The sequence below is a fragment of the Ranitomeya variabilis genome, chromosome 3 (genome assembly GCF_051348905.1).
Source record: "Ranitomeya variabilis isolate aRanVar5 chromosome 3, aRanVar5.hap1, whole genome shotgun sequence".
Taxonomy (NCBI): Eukaryota; Metazoa; Chordata; class Amphibia; order Anura; family Dendrobatidae; genus Ranitomeya; species Ranitomeya variabilis.
In genome coordinates, this window is record NC_135234.1 from 422,995,329 (window position 1) to 423,018,486 (window position 23,158).

The 23,158-nt window shown below is 44.3% G+C and overlaps 1 protein-coding gene across 1 annotated transcript in view; it reads right to left on the reverse strand.

Moving 5' to 3' along the window:
• Nucleotides 1-23,158, reverse strand: part of LOC143818287 (multidrug and toxin extrusion protein 1-like) — a 241,583-nt gene that overhangs the window by 2,668 nt on the left and 215,757 nt on the right. The window lies entirely within an intron of this gene.

The window sequence follows — 23,158 nt, forward strand, 5'->3', positions numbered from 1 at the left end:
GCACAAAGATGGCAGCGGTCTGATTTACTGCGCAGGCGCAGTGAATCATTCGGCTGATTCCGGTGGCAGATGCACAATGTGTATACAGGCAGAGGAAGCCAGTCGCATTAAATGGGTTTAAAATTGTCTGTGTCTGACCGTGTACAGAACATACCACATCTCCCGGGCAGGGGAGGAAGCAAAAGCCAATACTGACATTACAGCAGGGGATCACAGAGGATTTCTTTTGTTAGGTAAAATATTTCGCTGACTGTTTTTAAACAATATTTTGCCTCACAAAATGTATCCTCTGCGATCTCCTGCTGTAATGTCAGTATTGTCTTTGAGGGAGATTACAGCACAGGAAGGAGAGAGACAGCAGACAGGGGGGATAGCACATGGGGTAGACAGGTCAAAGAAGAGGAGAGCACAGACTGGAGAAGTCAGCACATGGGGAAAGAGAGAGTGGATAGGTGGGTGAGAACATGTGGGGGGGATTCTCAATGCTGCAAAGCCTGCCCCCATCATGACATTACCGCCTATCAAGGCTAACTATCAGGAGAAACCGCCAGGTGGCACTTCCCAGCAATTTGTGCTGCCCTGACAGTGAGAACCCAGAGTCTCAGACAACCTGTGACAGCTGTACTCACAGCGCCCAAGAGCTGGGCAAGAAAACACCGATACAGCAGAGCTGGAGTGAACAGAACACCAGGTGTTGAGTATACTGAAAGGACCTGTGGTCACGTGACAACAGGGGGCGGGTCTTAGCATCCTGTAGCTGGAGTATGCAGGATACTACAGGAACAAAGGCATAGGAGAAGGGTAAAGAGTCACTGGACACCAGGGAAAGGATGAGGCAACACAGGGAGACGCAATCCAAAACAAGCCGAGGTCAGTAAACGGGAGAGATAACGCGGTACACAAGGAGCAGGGTAATCAAGAATAGTCAGGGACGTGGCAGGAGTCAGAAAACCAAAGAAGCAGATACACAGTACAGAATCAAAAGGCAAAATCACACCAGGGAACAGAACCGAGTCAGAACCATACAAGCAAACTAGAATACAGGTGCAGCACCCCAGAGTCCTGGTCGTTGCAGTACTGTGGCTCCGCCACTAAGGGGAGCTATGGTACCTCTGATGGCACTGAAGGAGTTCATCTAATCAGGTATCACAGTCACCAATACATTTCACAGCCGGGCCTCCGGGGGGAGCTAAGGGTGCTATTCATTAGGCCACTCCCCACCACAGTGGGTAAACTGGGGGTCAGGCAGGAAGTTAGATCAGAAAGCTGACTGGGTTGGAACCAGGCAACACCTTGTGGCAGAGGGTGTTGTAGGGGAAGAGACAGTAGGGTCTCTGTTAGGGGTGGGATCCTGACAGAGGCTTGGCAACGAGAACGAACGTAACGGGACCGTGCCTGCTCCGGGTAGCGGCGGTGCCCGAAGAAAGGATTAGAAGAGAGATAGATTGTGCTGAGTGAGAAACGAGATCAAAGCGATAGGAGAATACCAGTAGGAGTCGTGCTGTAAGACCGAGGCAACATTCTACTGAGGCGCACAACCGGTGGCCGGAACGCCGAGAGAGTATCATAATATCCAGCTTCAAGCAATACTCTAAACAGCGGCAGGACAGTCAGTCTCAGGCGGGCTGTCTAACTCAAATCACCTATGAAGTCTTGGGGGGCAACTTGTGGAGAGGGGCGTCTCTAGGGTCCCGGAAGAGCTCCGAGCCTACCCGTCAAACGGGTGCCGTTCCTACCCGAACCTCAGGGAGGGACGGAGGATTAGCAGAACATCATCTAGTCGAGTTGTGAGGGAACTTAAGAAACAGACACAACAGTTGTGGGGACTTTCCGTAAGCACAGCAGGGAAGGACCACAACACATAGCGCAAGCAGGAAGGCACAGATTTCCACCTGTGAAGAGAACTCTGGAGGTGCCATTGGACCGGCCGGACTTGCGCAGCCTGGTAAACCGTATCCTGGACTGAGGACTCAGAGATCTTCAGTAAAGAGGTAAAGAGACTGCAACCTGGTGTCCTCGTTATTTACCGCGACCTGCACCTCACAATTGCACCGTTACACCACCACTTATTCTACCGGACGTCCTCCGCTGACAGACAGGGCCACGGACCGGGCTTAGCCACCGTGACATCCCCAGAACTGAACAGAGACTCCCAGAGGCCCGGCTCCGGGTATCCCTCGGCCCTGCGGCGGTGTGGGGGCGCTCCACAGGCACAAGCAAACAGAGGTCAACACACTCAGCCAATAGCAAAAGTATAACTGACAGAGACTGGAGCTTCCCAGGGCTATAAGAAACTCTCCCCGAACCAAAGAGAGGCCAATAATAAGTCCCAGGTGTGCAGGTCAGAGCCTGCACTGATCAAAACATTAACCCCTGGCGTGCAGGTCAAACCCTGCACTGGGATTATGACACCGCCCTCCCAATGCGATAGCATTGGGCCTCTATCTAGTGTGTGTGTATGTATATGTATATATATATATATACATATGAAGTAATATATATGAAAGTAAATTTAGGATTAACCCCTTCACGACCATAAGCCATGTCCCTGTGTCACGATTCCTCGGCTCAGTGTGTCTTGGACACAGTGACTGACAGCTTTGCTGCCCAATGCAATCAAAGTTGTGCTGAGCTGTCAGTTTGATGAGTGACAGCTCAGTTGTCCAATCTAGTGCATTGGCAAGCTACGCTGTCTGTATTTTGATAGACAGCTCAGCCATTTAATCTAAGCCGGGATCACCCATGCGAGAAATACGTCTGAGTCTCGCAGAGTAATACCCGGAATTGCCACCGTCACTCAGGAGCGGAGCGTGCGGCCGCATAGCAATACTTGCAGCTGCATGCTCTGCTCCAACGAGACGGCGGCAGTGCCGGGTATTACCATGCGAGACTCGGACGTTTTTCTTGCATGTGTGATCCCGGCCTAAGACTGGAAGGTGCTGAGCTTCCATCAGGTGTTCCATATTCTGAGTGACAACCCAGCTACTTAGCTAAGCTGTCAGCTCAGTGGTGTGTTTGCTCTGTGCTCTGCACTCTGATATTTTTATCTTTCTTACAAGAACTTGGAATTGATTACCTGTTTTACCTGTATTACCCTTTTTACCTTGACACACTCCTACCTCGGAATTTTGACAACTGCCTGTGACCTGACTTGGCTCTTGACGTGAAACTTCTTGACTTCCCCGACTCACGGCTTATCCATGAGAAATTACTCTGCGTCACACCCTGACTTTGGCCAAGGTCACACATTGATTTCCTCAAGCGGGAGAATTATGCTAATGAAATGAGAGAATCGCAGCACAGATGCGGAGAAAATGGAGAACTTAATTTCTCCATTTTCTCCATTGTCTGAGTCCGTTGATGTCGGACTGCACTTGGATGACATCCGAATGGAGTCTGATGTTTCAAACACATCTATAGACTTGTATGGGTGTGCAAAATCCAAATTCTGGAGCCACTCGCAGCATGCTGCAATTTTTTTGTCATGCTGAATTGGCATTAGAAAAAAAATTGGAAATCTGCACTTGACATTGAGCCAAGTTCTATCCAAAAAAAACACTGGAAAACACTTAGCTGTATTATACGCTCATGTGAGTGAGCCCGCAACCACGTTGATGGTTGATTTAATCATATTATAAACCTAAGAAAACTATATTTCATCATGCACATTTAACCCCTTCACCACCTATGACATATACAGTGGGGAAAATAACTATTTAACTCACTGTCGATTTTGCAAGTTTTAATGACCTACAAAGATTGAAGAAGTCTGTAATTTTTATCGTTTAACTGTGAGAGACAAAATCTAAAAATAAAAACCAGAAAATCCCATTGTATGATATTTAAATAAAGAAATTGCATTTTATTGCTTGAAATTGTTATTTGATCACCTACCAACCAGCAACAATTCTGGCTCGCACTTAGGACCCCAAGCACAAAATTGTTGACCTGCACAAGGATGGGATGGGATACAGTACAATAGGCAAGCAGATACACAAGACGACTGTCAATCTTCCTTGGTCTGGGGCTCCAGGCAAGATCTTGCCTTGTAGGGTAAGGATGATTCTGAGAAAAGTCAGGAATCAGTCCAGAACTACATGGGAGGAACTGATCAATGACCTGAAGAGAGCTGGGACCACAGTCTCAAACATTACCATTAATTATAAAAACTTGATTCCAGCTCACCCAGTTGCTCTATGCTCATCCACCTGGGGCTCAGACACCGGCGTCACCCTGGCCTTACATCAAAGATAATAGAAAAAACTGGAGTCCGGCTCAACAGGACTGGATTTTCCTTTTCTTTCCCTTTTCAAAAGAAAATATAGTGCATACCAAAGACAAATTTACATGGTCGACATGACCCAGTCGACGCATTTCGACTGCAATAAGTTGTCTTACTAAAGTGATCAGATGAGACCAAAATAGAACTTTTTGGTATCAACTCCACTCGTCGTGTTTTGAAGATGGGTCGTGCCTGGGTCTTCCAGCATGACAATCTCCCAAAACACACAGCCAGGACAACTAAGGAGTGGCTCCCTAAGAAGCATTTCAAGGTCCTGGAGTGGCCTAGCCAGTCTCAAGACCTGAATCCAATAGAAAATCTTTGGAGGGAGCTGAAACTCAATGTTGCCCAGCGACAGCTCCGAAACCTGAAAGATCTGGAGAAGATCTGTATGGATTAAGGGGACAAAATCACAGCTGCAGTGTGTGCAAACTTGGTCAAGAACTACAGGAGACTTCTGACCTCTGTAATTGCATAGGTTTCTGAACTAAATATTGAGTTCTGTTTTTCTAGTGTATCAAATAATTATTTTATGCAATAAAATGCAAATTAATTATGTACAAATCATAAAATGTGATTTTCTGAATTTTTTTTTTAAGATTCTGTCTCTCACAGTTGAAGCTTACCTTCGATAAAAATTACAGACCTCTCCATTCTTTGTAGCTGGGGAAAACCAAAAGAAATTTGTGTAATTGCACTTTTTTTGCAATTTCAGCGTACTTGGATTTTTTCCCCCTTTTTCCAGTACACAATATGGTAAAATCAATGGTGTCATTCAAAAGTACAACTCGTCTTGAAAAAAACAAGCCCTTACATGACCACATTGATGGAAAAATAAAACAGTTATGGTTCTGGGAAGAAGGGGAACAAAAAACGCAAAAACGGAAAATCCCAAGGTCATGAAGGAATTAAAGCCACGTTCACTCTTTTAGTTTTTGGTCAGTATTTTATATCAGTATTTATATACCAAAACCTGGAGAGGGAGAAAAATGAAGAAGTGGTGCACGTGTTTCTATTATACTTTTCCTCTGATTGCTCCACTCCTGGTTTTGTCTTAGAAATACTGATGTAAAGTATTGACAAAATACTTAATGTGTGAACATGGCCATATAGTTGTATGTATAAAAACTTACAGCACGCAGACATCACACAAACATCACACAAACAGAAAAAAAGAAAATACGGATACAAATTAGTGGAAAATCAGATGAGTTTTCTAGATGAAACTCGGACGATTTTTCAGAGGTATTCCCAGATCAAAGATCCCATAGCAATCTGTAGTAGGTGTAATAATAATATTAGCAAATACCTCCAATCAGAAATGTAGTATAGCTATTCTTATTTGCTATGTTGCTTACCCCATGTACAGGGCATTGCAGTAGCTAAGGTATCAATGGTTGCAACCACTAGCAACTAGCTAACTGTCACTACAGTAAGGGTACTCAATGTTTAGTCATTCCCCCCACTGCGTCCTCCTCAAAAACCTCCAGTAGCTCTTACCCAGCCCTAGTGCAGACCCCTATGGAAGCGATCCTATATCAACAGGCATGTCCGATCAAATGAAGCTGTGTGGGTGCCAAGGCCCTAGAGGATCGCTTCCATAGGGGTCTGCACTAGGGCTGGGTAAGAGCTACCGGAGGTTTTTGAGGAGGACGCAGTGGGGGGAATGACTAAACATTGAGGATTCTGCCACTGTATCCCCATTTGATATCAATATGTGTGGCCTATAAGTGCCTACCTAATTACCCAACAGTTTGGACTAACAACCCCTGTGGTACATTGAGTATTTTGTCAGGATCATTTGTGATTTATGCTAAATGCCCATAGAGGATCTGTATTAGCTGTGCAAGGTGCATAATTCTGGCAGCATTTATCTGTTATCTTGATGGACCCATTGTTCCTAACTATGTTTTTAGATGTTTTTAAAATGTCTCTGTGAACGTTGTTTTCTGAATAAAGATTTTTTCTATTCTTTTTTTTTTTGTTTCAATATGTTTATTTAAAGTTTTCATAACAATATATAACAAAAACGACCTTCCATGTAAAAAAAAAATATAGTTATTTGTAGAGCATCGTGACAAAAATGTAAAAGTAACCATATCAATAAAGGTCGATCATATAAACCAAACTAGAAAGACAGGACAAGACAGACTAGGGATAGGAACAACAAGGGAGATAACATCAGTTCGTTTTACCAATTACGGGGGAAATCCAACATGTCATGTCATCAGATGTTGATAATTAGGTGAGTGCTGATTTGTCGCAATATACTAATAATGTTAATAAGCTTTTACAGATATAAGATGTAAGAAATTCATGGAGACAATAGGAGGGTTCGAGTCAGGGGGGTGCTAGAGTCGAGATCGAGCCAAGGGCTCCAGATTCGAAAAAAGGCATCCATGTCATCACATCTAGTTGCTTGGATTCTCTCGCACATTAAAATTTCATTCATTCTGTCTCTCACCATTGAAATGGACAGTGTCTGAGTTCTCCATTTAGAAGCTATATGAATTTTAGCTGCCATGCACAATGTATTCGCTAATCTCCAAAGACTCTTCGAGAATCCATGTGGCATCTTTCCCAATAGGAATACTGTGGGATCCATTATAATTGGTTTACCAAATAATTGGATAATAATTGAGTTAACTTCTTGCCATAATTTCTCAACGATCGGACATTTCCACCAAATGTGGAGCATATCCCCAGGGATATTACAACCCCTAAAGCAGTCTTTAGAGATGTGCGGACAAATGGCATGTAATTTGGTTGGTACATAATATGCCCTATGTAACACCTTAAGGCTACGTTCACATTTGCGGTCAGCGCCGCAGCGTCGGGCGCCGCAGCGGCGCCGCAAGCGTCATGCGCCCCTATATTTAACATGGGGGCGCATGGACATGCGTTGTGCTGCGTTTTGCGCCGCATGGCCGCAAGCGTTGGACGCAAGAAACGCTTCAAGTTGCATTTTTTTTGCGTCCAACTTGCGGCCAAAAACGACGCATGCGGCGCAAAACGCAGCGTTTTAGCGTGCGTTTTGCCGCGTTTTCGTTTGCGTTGTGCGCTGCGGCGCCGACGCTGCGGCGCACAACGCAAATGTGAACGTAGCCTTAGTGATGTTTCAGTCAGAGACGTTTGATGACTACCTCTAGACAGGGTTTCACTGCATTTATGCCACGTCTCCAGGGGCAGGACGAGCTCCAAGTCATTCTCCCATTGCAGCATATAATTTAGTTTCTCTGATGTATGAGCGGCATTCATCGTGGAATATATTAGTGAGATTATCCCATTACCCATAGGGTTTCCAGAATACCTTTGTTCAAAACCAGTGAACCGAAAAGGGGTCCCACGTGACAGATGCTGACTGGCAAAATGAAAAATTTGATTGATGCGCATAGCCTCTCCAGTTGGGGGACTATGACATTGTATAAATTCTTGCTTAGTGAGTAAAATATTGAAAGGGGAGCAAAGGTGTTTTAGCATGGTAATCCCCTTCCCGATCCACCAGGAAAACAATGCAGGCTCTAGCCCCGGTTGAAACATAGGATTACGAAACAATGATGTAAGGGGTGAAAATTTAGATTGAAGATTGTGCTTGAATCTCTCCTTTCTCCATATGATCAGAGAGAGAGCGGAAAAGGGAGCTATGACCTGAATGTCCGGCGGGAGTCCCACCGTGGACCACAAGAGGCCACAAAGTGAATAAGGCTGCAGGAAGTAAGATTCTAATTGCACCCACCTAGGAGTATTACTGTTAGGGGATAGTTTGGACAATTGGGCTATTTGGGCTGCTTTGAAATATGTCAAGAGACTAGGCATCGACATGCCTCCATACTTTCTGTGTAAACACATTATGTTTTGTTTGACACGGGGTCTCTTTCCATTCCATATAAATTTGGAGATAATTGACTGAATCTCTCGAAGACACTTCAAAGGAACCGTGATAGGGAGAGATCTAAATAGGTATAGGAATCTCGGCAAAGTAACCATCTTTATAGTGTGTAACCGGCCAAGCCATGAAATTTTTAAACGAGACCATTTTGCTATGTCAGTCCTAAATTTTGCAATTAAAGGGGAATAGTTCCACTTGAAAAGAGAAGATTTATGAGTCGTAAGGTTAATTCCTAAGTAGGATAGGGAATGTTCCTTTCTCGTAAAGCCGAATTGTGAAATTAAATTATCTTGATCAGCCTTAGGAGTGTTGATGAATAGGGCCTCCGACTTATCAACATTTATCCTGAGACCTGATATTTTTTCAAATGTACGCAGAAGCGAAAATAGGTTGGGTAGAGTAGAGTAGGGGTTAGACAGTGTGAGTAGAAGATCATCTGCAAAAAGGCTCAGTTTGTATTTTTCACCCATGTCTGAGGGTCCTAATATGTTTGGATTTTCTCTTATGGCTGCGGCCAACGGCTCCATTGCTAAAGCAAATAATGCTGGGGACAAGGGACACCCCTGACGAGTACCTCTCTGTATATTTATAGATAACGGTTTAGTGGAAGGGAGTTTGAGGTATGCTGATGGATTGTCATATATTAGTTGAAGACAGGAAATCAGCTTTTGAGGGAAATTAAATTTATCTAACACTGAGAAAAGATAAGGCCAAAGAACTGTATCAAAAGCCTTTTCTATATCTAGAGCCAGTACCATCAAAGGCTTCTGTGTACGGTTCGCTGAGTGGATAATGTTGAGATTTCTACGTATGTTGTCAGGTCCTTGTCTCATCGGGATAAAACCCACCTGATCCTTATGTATAAGCGAAGGCAGTATTTTGTTCAGTCGATCAGTGATGAGTGAAGTGAAAATTTTTAAATCAACGTTTAATAAAGAAATAGGACGGTAGTTTTTAACTAATAAGTGATCTCGTTTTGGTTTAGGAATAACAGTTACGTGAGCAAAATAAAACTCAGGGGGCATTTGGGAGCCAGAAAGAAGGGCATTGCAGAAATTTTTAATGTGGGGCATTAGGAGATCTCCAAATTTTTTGTAATAAAGGGCTGACAGGCCATCAGGACCCGGAGCCTTGCCCGACTTTAATTTTTTGATTATCATAGTAATTTCCTCAGGAAGAATTTCCGACTGAAGTTGCTGTATAGCAGGTTCAGAAATTTTTGGAAGGGAAACACCTTGTAAAAAAGAGTTCAGAGATTTCAAGGGAATGTTTTGAGGGGAAGAGTACAATTTTTGATAGTATTCATAAAAGACTTTATAAATACCCTCTGGATGGGCTGATATACGTCCAGAGCCATCCCTTATGGAGGGTATAGAGTTTAGGTACTCTCTTGCGCGTAGTTGGCGTGCTAACATTCTGGAAGGTTTGTTTGCCTGCTTGTAAAAGGAGGCTCTGGTCCAGGCGAGGGCTTTCTCCGTTTTAACAGTGAGCAATGAGGTCAGCTGTTTTTTGACATCTGAGATTTGTTTTATTAGATAGCGAGACGTTGATAGCTGATTAGCCTGTTCGAGCTTGAACAGCTTGGTTTCCAGTCTATTTTGAAGGGCTGACCTGTTTTTTTTCCTGGTGGAAGCTATCTTGATTATAGAGCCAGTTATGAATTTTTTATGAGCCATCCAGATGTTACCAGGTGAGGAGTCATTAGTTACATTAGTTTGAAAGAAAAGTTTAAGATCTTCTTTAAGTTGAGAAGATATAGTGGGGTCTGTAAGCAGGGATTCATTTAAGCGCCACTTAAAAAGGCCAGACGTGGTAATATCAAATTTAAAGACCGACAAAACAAAATCATGATCCGACCAAGCTGATGGGACATGTCGTGAGTATAAAGCTGATACTAGAGTATTTGCAGTCGTTAACTGTAAGTCAATGCGCGAGTACGATTTGTGTACTGGTGAGTAAAATGTGAAGCCCCTTGCCTGCCCGTTAATCTCCCGCCAGACATCCACCAATCTATTCTCCCTCATCAAGTGCAAGATTTGTTTCCTATCTCTCTTGGAAACATCAGACCTCTGTACAGCACTACTGTCCTGAGTTGGATCAAGGACCATGTTGAAATCCCCACTCCAAATCAGGTGGTGGTATGAGACTTGAGAGAGCTTTGATAAAATTAATTTAAAAACCCGGATCTGGGTGTTTTCAGGGAGATAACTATTGATAATACAGATTGTTTTTCCCTGTAGGGTTCCCTGTAGTATTAAAAACCTCCCTTCCGGGTCTGAGTATGATTCAGTCAAATGGAAGGGAAAGGAATTTTTTAGTAATATAGCAACACCTCTGGTTTTTCTGTCCCAAGAGGCAAGGAAGTAGCGGGAATAGCTCGAGTCAAAAAATTTAGGAGAAGATGATGAGGAGAAATGGGTTTCTTGTAAACACAAGATATCTGGCTTGTGTTTATGGTAATCTATGAACGCTCTCCTCCGTTTAATGGGCGAATTAAGACCCTTTACGTTGTGTGAAATAACCCTACACATTAGTAAAGATACAAGTAATGCTTACAGACTCAGACACTCGACCAGTCCTGCCAAATCTCCACCGTTGGAAACTGCGAAGTGAACAATGTGTGGTAAATCTACTAGAAAACAAAGGGAGAGAAACAAAACAAGGGAAAACATACACATATAACATTAATAGAACAATAATGTGAGTTCTAGCCTCACAAAAGATGGAGATCCGGAATACCATATTAAAAGTAGACCGAGAATCGCCAAAATAGGGTAACGTAGTAAACCCGAGGCCTCACCCGTTATGATTACTAGCCCAGTCAAAAGGGGGAAGAGGGGGGTAGGGGAGAGGAAAGGGGAGGGGAGAAGAAGGGAGGTAGGAAAGGGGGGGAAAGAGGGAGAGGATGGGAAAACTGGTAGAAAAATAATAAACACGTTGAATAGGGAGAGTAAATTGGTATGGGCATATGCAGAAAAGTTCGAAATCAGGAAGATATAGATCAGTCTAATGATCATTAACAGATAACTGAAGATAACTCAATGCAGTCAACCGATGGGGTCTATGTAAAGCCACGTCTCAAAAATTAAATCCATAGAATCCAGGAAACAGTCAAGTAATTCGTGAACGTTGGCTTCTGGTCGCAGGAACCTGCTGCCATTCTTTAGCTGGTCTGGGTCTTCTTTGCGGAAGTGGAGGCATAACATCAGGAAGCGGAATTCCAGCTTGTTCTAGAACCTTTTTGCCTTCATCCAGTGTACGACAAATATACTGCTCATTCTTATGTGTAAAAGATAAAGAAAATGGAAAGCCCCAGCGATATTTCACTTGTACTGACTGTAGTGCCATGGTGATTGGTTTAAGGGCTCTCCTACGAAACAGCGTGGCAGGTGCTATGTCCGCAAACAATTTCACAGAATCTGGAAGTCCAGGAAGTGTAGATAGAGATCTTGCAGCATTAAGAATTAAATCTCTAGATTCCTCATATTGCATTTTGAGGACCACGTCTCTAGGAATGTCTGCGGAACGTGTTCTGCCTAGAGCCCTATGGATTCTTGTGATATGTAATGAGGATGGATCTGCCTGCGGCAGGAGCGCAATAAATAGAGCAGTGACTGTCTCTTTTAATGTCACATAGGATTCTGGTAAGCCACGCACTCTAATATTACCTCTTCTGGACCTATTCTCTAGGTCCTCACTGCGCAGCTCTAAATCCATGATGCGATCAGCATGGAGTGTGAGGGTCTCTTGATCTTCACTAAGGGCCTCTGCTGTGGCCTCCATTTTCTCCTCTAAGCATGCTGTGCGCTGGGAAATATCTTGTAGCTGGGCGGTGACCGCAGTCATGGCTGCAGAAAGTTCTGTGCGGAAGGTCTCCTGGAGGGATTTGGTAAGTGCAGCAGTTGAAATAACAGCGTCCCCTCCATTATTCAGATCCTCATCATCTGCCCCTTCACTAAGCTGCAGCGCCGGGATGTGAGAGAGAGTGAGGACAGGTGCGGCGGCCATTTTACCTGCACCGCCGCCCGCCAAGAGTTCTGATATCGGGCGGCCAGCCGGCTGTCCCGCGCCAGCTTTCCTGGGCATTGCGGACCTCGGCGCTCTCGGAGGCGAGGGGAAGCAGACCGCCGTGAAAAAGTCCCGATTCCGGTATCTAAACGGGGGGGAATCAAGCCTCGGGATGCGGAGCTCAGCCGAGCACTTCCTGCTCCATCAGAGTCCGCGCATGCGCCCCCAAGAGTTTTTTCTATTCTTAATTACATTGTGGTGATCCCTATTTATGTGCATACGCTTGCTCTTGTTTTCTGTCATGGTTTATTGGTATGCATATGGTGATCCCCTTTTTGTATAAACAGATTTTGATGGTGCCCGCTCAACAAAGTGTTTATATGTACAGTAAGGGTACTGTCACACAGTGGCACTTTTGTCGCTATGACGGTACCATCCGTGACGTTCCAGCGATATCCATACGATATCGCTGTGTCTGACACGCAGCAGCGATCAGGGACCCTGCTGAGAATCGTACGTCGTAGCAGATCGTTTGGAACTTTCTTTCGTCGCTGGATCTCCCGCTGTCATCGCTGGATCGGTGTGTGTGACAGCGATCCAGCGATGCGTTCGCTTGTAACCAGGGTAAACATCGGGTTACTAAGCGCAGGGCTGCGCTTAGTAACCCGATGTTTACCCTGGTTACCATCGTAAAAGTAAAAAAAAAAAAAAACGTACATACTCACATTCCGGTGTCCGTCAGGTCCCTTGCAGTCTGCTTCCCGCTCTGACTGACTGCCGGCCGGAATGTAAGAGCAGAGCACAGCGATGACGTCACCGCTGTGTTCTGCTTTCACTTTACGGCGGCACTCAGTCAGAGCGGGAAGCAGACTGCAAGGGACCTGACGGACACCGGAATGTGAGTATGTACTGTTTTTTTTTTTTTACTTTTACGATGGTAACCAGGGTAAACATCGGGTTACTAAGCACGGCCCTGCGCTTAGTAACCCGATGTTTACCCTGGTTACCCGGGGCCTTCGGCATCGTTGGTCGCTGGAGAGCGGTCTGTGTGACAGCTCTCCAGCGACCACACAACGACTTTCCAACGATCACGGCCAGGTCGTATCGCTGGTCGTGATCGTTGGAAAGTTGCAGAGTGTGACAGTACCCTTACTTGCAAAAGTATTCACTCCCTTGAATTTTTTACATTACAATCTGTGTTTAAATATTTTTTAAATCCGAATTGTATGTATGCATCAGCACTAAATTGTCTAAGTTGGTGAAGTGTGAAAAATATAGACAAAAATTAAATTTATCTATTCACCCCTTTTGCTATGAAGCCCTAGACATTTCTGGTGACAGCAATAACATTCATAAGTCACATCGTAAGTGAAATAAAGTTCACCTCTGTGCAATGCAAGTGTCACACGGTCTGTCACTAAATACACACTCTTTCTGAAAGGCCACAGAGGCTGCAATACCATTAAACAAGAGGCACACTAATCAAACAACACCATAAAGACCAAGAAGATCTCCAAACAAGTCAGAGACAAAGTTGTTGAGTAGTTCAAGTCAGGATTGGGTTGTAAAAAAATATCCCAATCTCTGATAATCCTCCAGAGAACTATCAAATCCATTATCATCAAATTGAAAGAACATGGTACCACAACAAACCTGCCAAGAGAGGACTGCCCATCAAAACTCTCAGGCTGGGAAAGGAGGGCATTAATCAGAGAAGCAGTACAAAGACCAAAGTAACCATGAAAGAGCTGCAAAATTCCCAAAATATATGTGCCAAAATAAATGTGAGAGACTCCCCAAATGTATGGCGGAAGGTGCTGTGGTCAGATGAGACCAAAATTGAACCTTTTGGCCATCAAGCTAAATGCTATGTCTGGCACCAAACCAACACAGCTCGTCACCCCAAGAACACCATTCCCACAGTGAAACAATGTGATGGCAGCATTCATGATAGTTGTAAAAATTTGTTCTATACAACTTGTGTTATTTGTGAATATACCAGAAATTTGGCAAAAAAATTGGAAAATTTCCAAACCTTTTATTTTTATGCCCTAAAACCAAAGAGTTATGTCACATAAAATATAAAATAGTTAATTAAAAACATATCCCATATGTCTACTTTACATCAGCATAATTTTTTAAATATTTTTTTTGTTAGGAAGTTAGAGTAGATAAAATGTAATCATCAATTTCTATTTTTTCAAACAAAATTTACAAAAACATTTTTTAGTAACCACATCACATTTGAAGTGACTTTGAGGGACCTATATAACAGAAAATACCCAAAAGTGACACCATTCTAAAAAACTGCACCCCTAAAGGTGATGAAAACTACATTCAAGAAGTTTATTAACCATTCAAGTGCCTCACAAGAACTGAAGAAATGTGGAAGGAAAAATTGAACATTTCACTTTTTTTCACAAAAACTTTACTTTAGATACAATTTTTTTTATTTTCATAAGGGTAACAGAAGAAAATGGACCCCAAAATTAGTTGTGAAATTGCCGATACTCCGTATGCAAGAAAAAACTACTGTTTGGGCACATGACAGGGCTCAGAAAGCAAGGAGATCCGTATGACTTTTTGAACTCACAATTGGCTGGAATTAAAAGCTGAGGTCATGTCACATTTGGAGAGCCCTTGATGTGCCTAAACAGTAGAAACCCCCACGTGTGATCACATTTTGGAAACTAGACCCCTCAAGGAATTTATCTATATGTGTGGTGAGCATCTTGAACCTTCAGGTCCCGCACAGAACTTTATTACATCGAGCTGTGAAAATAAAAAAATCATTTTTTTTTCCACAAAAATGTTCTTTTAGCCCCTCATTTTTTTATTTTCACAAGAGTAACAGGAGAAAGTGGACCTCAAAATTTGTTGTGCATTTTTTTCTGAGTATACCGATACCCCATATATGGGAGAAAACTACTGTTTAGGTACATGGCAGAGCTTGGAAAGGAAGGAGTGAAATTTGAAGCGCAAACTTTGATGGAATGGTCTGTGGAGGTCATGTCGCATTTGCACCTGTGCTGTTCCTGACTTTATAATGGGGATCTGATGCATACTGCTTGTGCATTTTTGGTTTGACTGGTGTTGGCAAGGTTGTTTCTTTTTGGTTTATTTTTGGAATTTATGTCCTTTAGGTTGCTGTTTTTGAAATTAGTGTTAGGACTTGCAAGCATGAGGACCCTTGACGTGGGTTGCTAGCTTGTCTATTTTGGCCAAAATATCAACCAATACCTCATTTATGTATTTATCATATGCATTATTTTTCATTTTATAATTTTTTTTGCAGGATGCAGCCAGGTCTCTTTTTTGTTGGTTGGGTGAAGTGGGGTATCTGTCCTTCTGGGGTGCACTCCTATAGTGTTGGGCAGCCCACCTAATATAATGTTATGGGCACCATTAATAGGCTATAAGCCGGACAATGTGCATCACACATACTTGTGTGAATGGCATTCTACTCAGGCCTCATTACCGTGCATTTTTTACTAGACAGCCACCCCCTCCAGAAATTGGTAGGTTTGTGGGTGGCTGCTTTCCTCAGTAGTTTGCACCTGTGCTGCCCCTGCCTTTAGATTGGGGTCTGCTGCATCCTGCTTGTGCATTTTTGATCTGACTGGTGTTCGTAAGGCTGTTTCTTTCTAGTTTTTTTTTAACTTATATCCTTTAGGTTGCTGTTTTTGAAATTCATGTCGCGTTTGGATAGCCCGTGATGTGCCTAAACAATGGAACCCTCCTCATGTGACCCCATTTTGGAAACTAGACCCCCCCCAAGGAAGTGTGGTGAGTACCTTGAACCCCCAAGTGCTTTACAGAAGTTTATTACGTTGAGCAGTGAAAATAAAGCAAATCTAATTTTTTTCCACAAAAACTGTTCTTTTAGGCCTCCACATGTCCTGGTGATGTCTGTACAGGAAAAATCAGTACTGGTGAGATCCATGTCCGTGTGCCATCCATATGAACGTATGTGACATCTGTGTGTCTGTTTTCTGTCCATGTACCATGTTTCACTTCAGTGTAGCATCTGTGTGCAGTCCGTGTGACACATATCGGGAAAAGCAGTACAGTTCACTAAACAGACAGCCGTGGGTTGATATTAATAGCCTAGGAAGGGGCCATAGATATTGCCCCCCCCCCTCTGGCCCCTTCCCAAGCTATTACTCTGCATGTGGATAGGGAATTTGACTTCAGCTTCCCAAAGATGTGATAAACCACAGTTAATTTATGTTTTAAGAGGTGGGAGGCAATCACTTTTTCACAGGACCCTGTAGGTTTTGATTTCTTTTTCCCTTAATAATAAAGACCTTTATTTAAAAACTGCATTTTCTGTTTACTTGTGTTATCTTTGTCTAATATTTAGGCCATGTGCACACGTTCAGTTTTTTTCGCGTTTTTTCGCTATAAAAACGTGATAAAAACGCGAAAAAAAGCTTACATATGCCTCCTATTATTTACAGTGTATTCCGCATTTCTTGTGCAAATGTTGCATTTTTTTCTGCAAAAAAATCGCATCGCGGAAAAAAAAGCAACATGTTCATTAAAAATGCAGAATTGCGGGGATTCCGCACACCTAGGAGTGCATTGATCTGCTTACTTCCCGCACGGGGCTGTGCACACCATGCGGGAAGTAAGCAGATTATGTGCGGTTGGTACCCAGGGTGGAGGAGAGGAGACTCTCCTCCACGGACTGGGCACCATATAATTGGTAAAAAAAAATAATTAAAATAAAAAATAGTCATATACTCACCTTCGATGGCCCCGGAGGCATGCTGCCGCGACGTCATCGAAGGTCCTGAACACACACAGCATCTATAGGAACGGACGCCTGCAGGTGAGTATAACCATTTTTTTAATTTTTTTTATTATTTTTAAACATTCTATCTTTTACTATTGATGCTGCATAGGCAGCATCTATAGTAAAAAGTTGGTCACACTTGTCAAACACTATGTTTGACAAGTGTGACCAACCTGTCAATCAGTTTTCCAAGCGATGCTACAGATCGCTTGGAAAACTTTAGCATTCTGCAAGCTAATTACGCTTGCAAAATGCGAAAAAAACGCGAAAAAAAAACGGGAAAAAAACGCAAAAAAAAAATGCGGATTTCTTGCAGAAATTTTCCGGTTTTCTTCAGGAAATTTCTGCAAGAAATCCTGACGTGTGCACATACCCTTAAATTTCCACTTAAAAATCGTTAGGGCCAAATTAGCTACACCAAACCGTTTGTACTAAAACTATGTTTCAGTGGCAAATCAGAAGGCCAGATTTTTACTTAAAAAATGTTAAGCCTAATATAGTATTGCAGCAACTAGGTGCAATTAGCTACTCCAAATCGCTTATGCTAAAACTGTTTCAGTGGCAAATCAGAAGGACAGGTTTCCACTTAAATATTGTTATGCCTAATATAGTTCTGCAGCCACGAGGCCCAATTACCTGCTCTGAATTGTTTGTGCTAAAACTGTGTTTAAGCACAGCACTGTGTTTCAGTGGCAAATCAGAAAGACAAATTTCCACTTAAAAATTGATAGGCCTAATATAGTGTTGCAGCCACAAGGCCCAATAAGCTACTCCAAATAGTTTGTGCTAAACCTGTGTTTCAGTGGCAAATCAGACAGTGAATGTTCATTTAGTGACAAGTGGGGAACATCTGATGGGCCATTCTGAAGAGCTGTTCACACATTCTATTCCATGGGCATCAGAGGTTTGCTCCAAAGAATCACAGAATCCAGAGTAGAAAAGCATCTGCACCGATTCACAAAATGTTTTCATTTTCGATCCGGGGCAGGACAAAGTAGGGTCTGAGCAGAATCCAGACCCTCATCACCAGACGTTAACCACCACAGATGGAGGTGATTCTGATGAGACTTAAATACCAGAGGTGCATGCGGAGTGTAATGTGGTGTCAGGGTAGGAAGAGGAGGGAGGATGATGACTCTCAGGGTGAGGAGTGTGATAACAGAGAGGATGATGATGAGGTTGTAGATCCCACTTGGTGGGAACACAGAAGTATGCAGCTGAGTAGCTCAGCAGAGGAGGTGGAGGAGTAACAAGATGAGGAGGTTATGTTGCAGCTTCCGACACAGACAGAAAGTGACACAACCATGACAAGCACTGCACCCTCACTCCCAACTCTGCCAGTGGCCAGCACCAGTTTAGAGTGTGCAGGTCATAGGGGCGGCAAGGGTTTTTTGAGACCACAAAGAATTACCCAACACACGTTAAATTGCAAAAAAAAATCATTAGAGGCAGCAATTGCAATAATTTGACAACTACATGTATCAACCGGCACATGAGTGATCAACATGCCTTAGTGTGGGAATGTCACTGTGCTAAAATGCGGACTAATATGCCATGCCAGCCACCAGCCATCCCATGAACCCCATTTGCTGCTTCTTTCTCCTCTGTGACCATTCCAAGTGTTCACCCACAGGTCTCTTGCTGCAGAAACTACAATTGTTTACCCACCATCGGGGTGAGTGAGAGCCGCCAGTCAGCTGTTATGAAAGTAAACACTGCTTTTGTGTCACCTAGCACAACACATCTTACTCAATCCACCATTACATCTCCGCCTGCATCTCACTCATAGTCCAGCAGTTTGTCCTTTTCTCTATACTCTCTCAGCATAGCAGCCAGCTCAGGGGCCAGCAGTTGTGGTCACATAAAAGAATGTGTCCTACACATGGCAATGCTAAGAGATTAAACTCCACCATCGCCAATCTGTTGGCCACAGAAATACTGCCTTTCCACCTGGTGAATACAGATGGTTTCCTAAAGTTGATGGCCATCACAGTCCCTCAGTACGAGTTTCCCAGTCGTCAATACTTCTAAAAGAAAGCTGTGCCTGCGCTACACCAGCATGTCGCCTGAAAACATCACCCTTTCCCTCAAGAAAATCTTTGCCTGCCAGAGCGCATTTCACCACTGACAAGTAGATGAGCAAACATGGGAAGTGGCATTACATCTTGATAACTGGGCACTGGGTGACTCCTCGTGGCTGTTTGTGCAGGCGGTTAAGTGGCTGCTCCACAAGTCTTTGAATCCCCAAGGTTTGCAGGACAAACCTCTGTATCAAACAGTTCCTCCACTGCATCTTTCTCCTCTAGGGCCTCACCTGTGCCCTCAACCACTCCCTTAATCAGACACACGTTCCAACAGTGCAGATAGAATCTCCCCCACCTTCATACTGCACAGCCATGGTTCACTGCAAACAGGCAGTGTTTAAATTAATATGCCTTCAAGATTGCAGTCCCACAGCTCGAGTTGTGGACAGATATTCAGGCCGAGTTAGAGCAATTGCTGTCTCCACTGAATCAGGAGAGGGAAGGCCGCATGATATAATGGTGCAAACCTGGTGGCAACCCTATGTGAGAGAGGGCCAGGGCCATAGTCATGGCCGAGGACACAGGGTAACTTGTGCCCTGGCCTCCCATCACTTGAAAATAATGTCCTTTACTTTGCATACCTGTTGCTACACTTTCTGCGCCATCAGGGTCTCCTCTGCTTGGCTGTAGGTTTCCTTTAGACGGTTTAGCACAGATTGAGACACAGTCAATTTAAAATGAACAACTTTTACTTTACTTTTTCCTTTACGCAGCACATCCATATTCTTCACAGTATTTACAACAGGTTTCACATTGCACATTTCCTCCTCTTTCCCTGCACTTCTCTCTCTGTCACACAGCACATACCCGGGTCAAACCGTACCACATACCCGGGTCAAACCGTACCGCACAGTTCCTCAGCATCCTCCGTGTTCAGCTCTGCTATGGCTAAACCTTTCTTTGTCTGTTTCGCGCCAGACATGAGAATAACAGCCTCTGAAGTCTGTTGCCACTTGGCGAGTGACCTGCCCATCTGTACTGTAGTTTGCGCTGACACAGCATCCTTCTGGTCTGAACTCATTGCATCTGAGAGTTCCCTCAGCACCGGATCTGAGGGCATCAACCCATGCGATACGTTGCCACATACTGGAGCTACCTGAGTCCCCGCACTGTCACTGCTTTTGCCTTAAGTCTCCTTTCCTCCTGCTGTACTGGCTTATTGCTGTCCAGGCCTGGTGGTGCGGATGGCTGGGCTTTTTCCCTTGATAAGCGTTGCGAAGTCACTGCTAACATTCCGAGCAGGCGATTTGGGAACCCTGGCACGATTGAGTCCTATCAGGAAATCCTTCCTCTCTTAGCTGCAGCTGACCCCTCCTACATTAACTACTAGCTTCTATTATCTAATCCTACTGTGCCCCATCTAGTGTCCAAATTAAGATACTGCTGCAGCGCCCCAGAGTCCTGGTCGTTGCAGTAACGTCGCTCTGCCACTAAGGGGAGTGATGGTACGTCTGATTGCACTAAAAGAGTTCACCTGACCAGGTATCACAGTCACACATTACACTCCTCACACTCTGGTAAAACTGGGGGTTGGATAGGAAGTTAGGAAGAAGCTGACTGGGTTTTGCCCAGGTAACATCTAGTGAGAGAAGAGCGTTACTTGGGAAGATTCAGGGGGGTCCCTGTCAGAGGTGGGATCCTGACAGAGGCCTAGCGAAAGGACAGAGCGTTACGGAGCCGTGCCTGCACCTCATTGCGGCGGCATCTTAAGAAAGGACACGAAGCAAAGTATATTGTGGAGAAGTGAGAAACGAGATCACAGCACAAAGGCGATAGAACCAGTAGGAGTCGTGCCCCGAGATCGGCAACATCCTACTGAGGTGCGTAGCCGGCGGCCGGAACGCCGAGGAAGTAATAGACTCTACGCATTACTTCGAACCAACGGCAGGGCAGTTAACTCTAGGTTGGCTGTCTCACCTTTTACACCTAATGAAGACAACGGAGGCAATTGTAGGAGAGGGGCGTCTCTAGGGTCCCTATAAAATAACTCCAGGCCTACCCCGTCATACGGGTGCGTCCTATCCATATCATCTGGGGGACAGAGAGAAAGAACAGAAACATACACGACAGTTGTGAGGACTATCCCGTGGTGCTCAGCAGGGAAGTACTACAACACCCAGGCGCTAGTAGGTAGGCTACTGATTTCCACCTGCAAAGGGAACTCTGGATGTGTCTTCGGACCGGCCGGACTCAGCTAGCCCTGTTAGCAGTGCTCGGGATTGCGGATGCCGAAGCCTTCAGTAAAGAGGTAAAAAGACTGCAACCCTGTGTCCTCGTCATTTACTGCAACCTACACCAACCTCTACACCCTTTTATTGGGCACCCCTTAGCAGGGCCACGGACCAGGTCGGGCCACCGCGACATCCCCAGAACCGAGAAACCCGGTACCGGGTACCCCGCTGCCCTGCGTCTGGGGGCCGCTCCACTGCACTTTCCCTAACACTAACATTAACCCTCCGTCAGGGGCAACTGATCTGACAGGCGCAGCTCACTTAAGGTACCTTCACACTAAACGACTTTGCAACGATAACGATAGCGATCCGTGACGTTGCAGCGTCCTGGATAGCGATATCGTTGTGTTTGACACGCAGCAGTGATCTGGATCCTGCTGTGATATCGCTGGTCGTTGCTGAAAGTCCAGAACTTTATTTGGTCGTCAGATCGGCGTGTATCGTCGTGTTTGACAGCAAAAGCAACGATGCCAGCAATGTTTTACAATGGTAACCAGGGTAAATATCGGGTTACTAAGTGCAGGGCTGCGCTTAGTAACCCGATATTTACCCTGGTTACCATTGTAAATGTAAAAAAAAAACAGTACATACTCACCTTCTGATGTCCGTCAGGTCCCTGGCCGTCTGCTTACCGCACTGACTGTGAGCGACGGCCGGCCGTAAAGCACAGCACAGCGGTGACGTCACCGCTGTGCTCTGCTTTTACTTTACGGCCGGCCGGCGCTCACAGTCAGTGCGGGAAGCAGACGGCCAGGGACCTGACGGACATCAGAAGGTGAGTATGTACTGTTTTTTTTTTTTTACATTTACAATACACGGCGCTGGAGCGATAATTTCATGACGTATTTGCGATGTAGAAGCCGTTGGTTACTGTGCGCACATCGTATACAACCTGTGTCACACGATGCAATCATGCCGCCACAGCGGGACACTAGACGACGAAAGAAAGTTTCAAACGATCTGCTACGACGTACGATTCTCAGCGGGGATCCGGATCGCAGTAGTGTGTCAGACACAACGATATCGTAACGATATCGCTAGAACGTCACGAATCGTGCCGTCGTAGCGATGAAAATGGCACTGTGTGACAGTACCCTAACTTTAAAGGCTGTGTGAAACCTGAGAAGCCTCTTGTGCTGCAGAGCTACAGGAGATCAGATATCAGTGTTTTGGCTTCTCCGGCTCATTGCCCCTGAATGTGTCACACCTTTGACGGTTAGAATTTGCTGTTTCTATTCATCCCAATTGTTTTTTTAGCTTGTTTTATGAATAGCTAGTGCTAAATTTGTGGATTTGTCATAGAAGGTTTTGTTAGAAATAAGAGTGTGCATCTCAGGCACATTGCGCCCTAACACATATTCTCTCTCTTGCTTCAGCTTTTCTTCTGAAATGGCGAGGAGAATATTTGACTTGTCCAATGCCCTTCATGTTGAGCAAGTGCAAAATATACTGCTTGATGATGAGACAGACCCCTTACAGCAAGAAGGTTTAGGGGAAGAAAGTGACATTGATTCAGAAGATGATTTGGAAGAATGTCCAGATGTGTCTGATACAGATCAAGGTGGAGAGAGTGAGGAGGATGCTCAAGACATAGAAACATATTATTACTTTTCTGGTTATTAAACTTTTTTTTTCCACCTGATTATGTGTATTCTCATTTATTACATTCCTATTAAGGTAACTGATCACTTTTAGAGCATTGAAATTTTAAAAAAAGGAAAATATAGCCAATTTTCTAGCCTGTGCCGGACAGGCGCAATGCCCCTAAACTCGTTATGAAACATATTGCCCCTGACGGAGGGTTAATTCAATACATTATATACAATATACATATAGCATCATGGAAAGCTTGAAGGGGTAGACTTT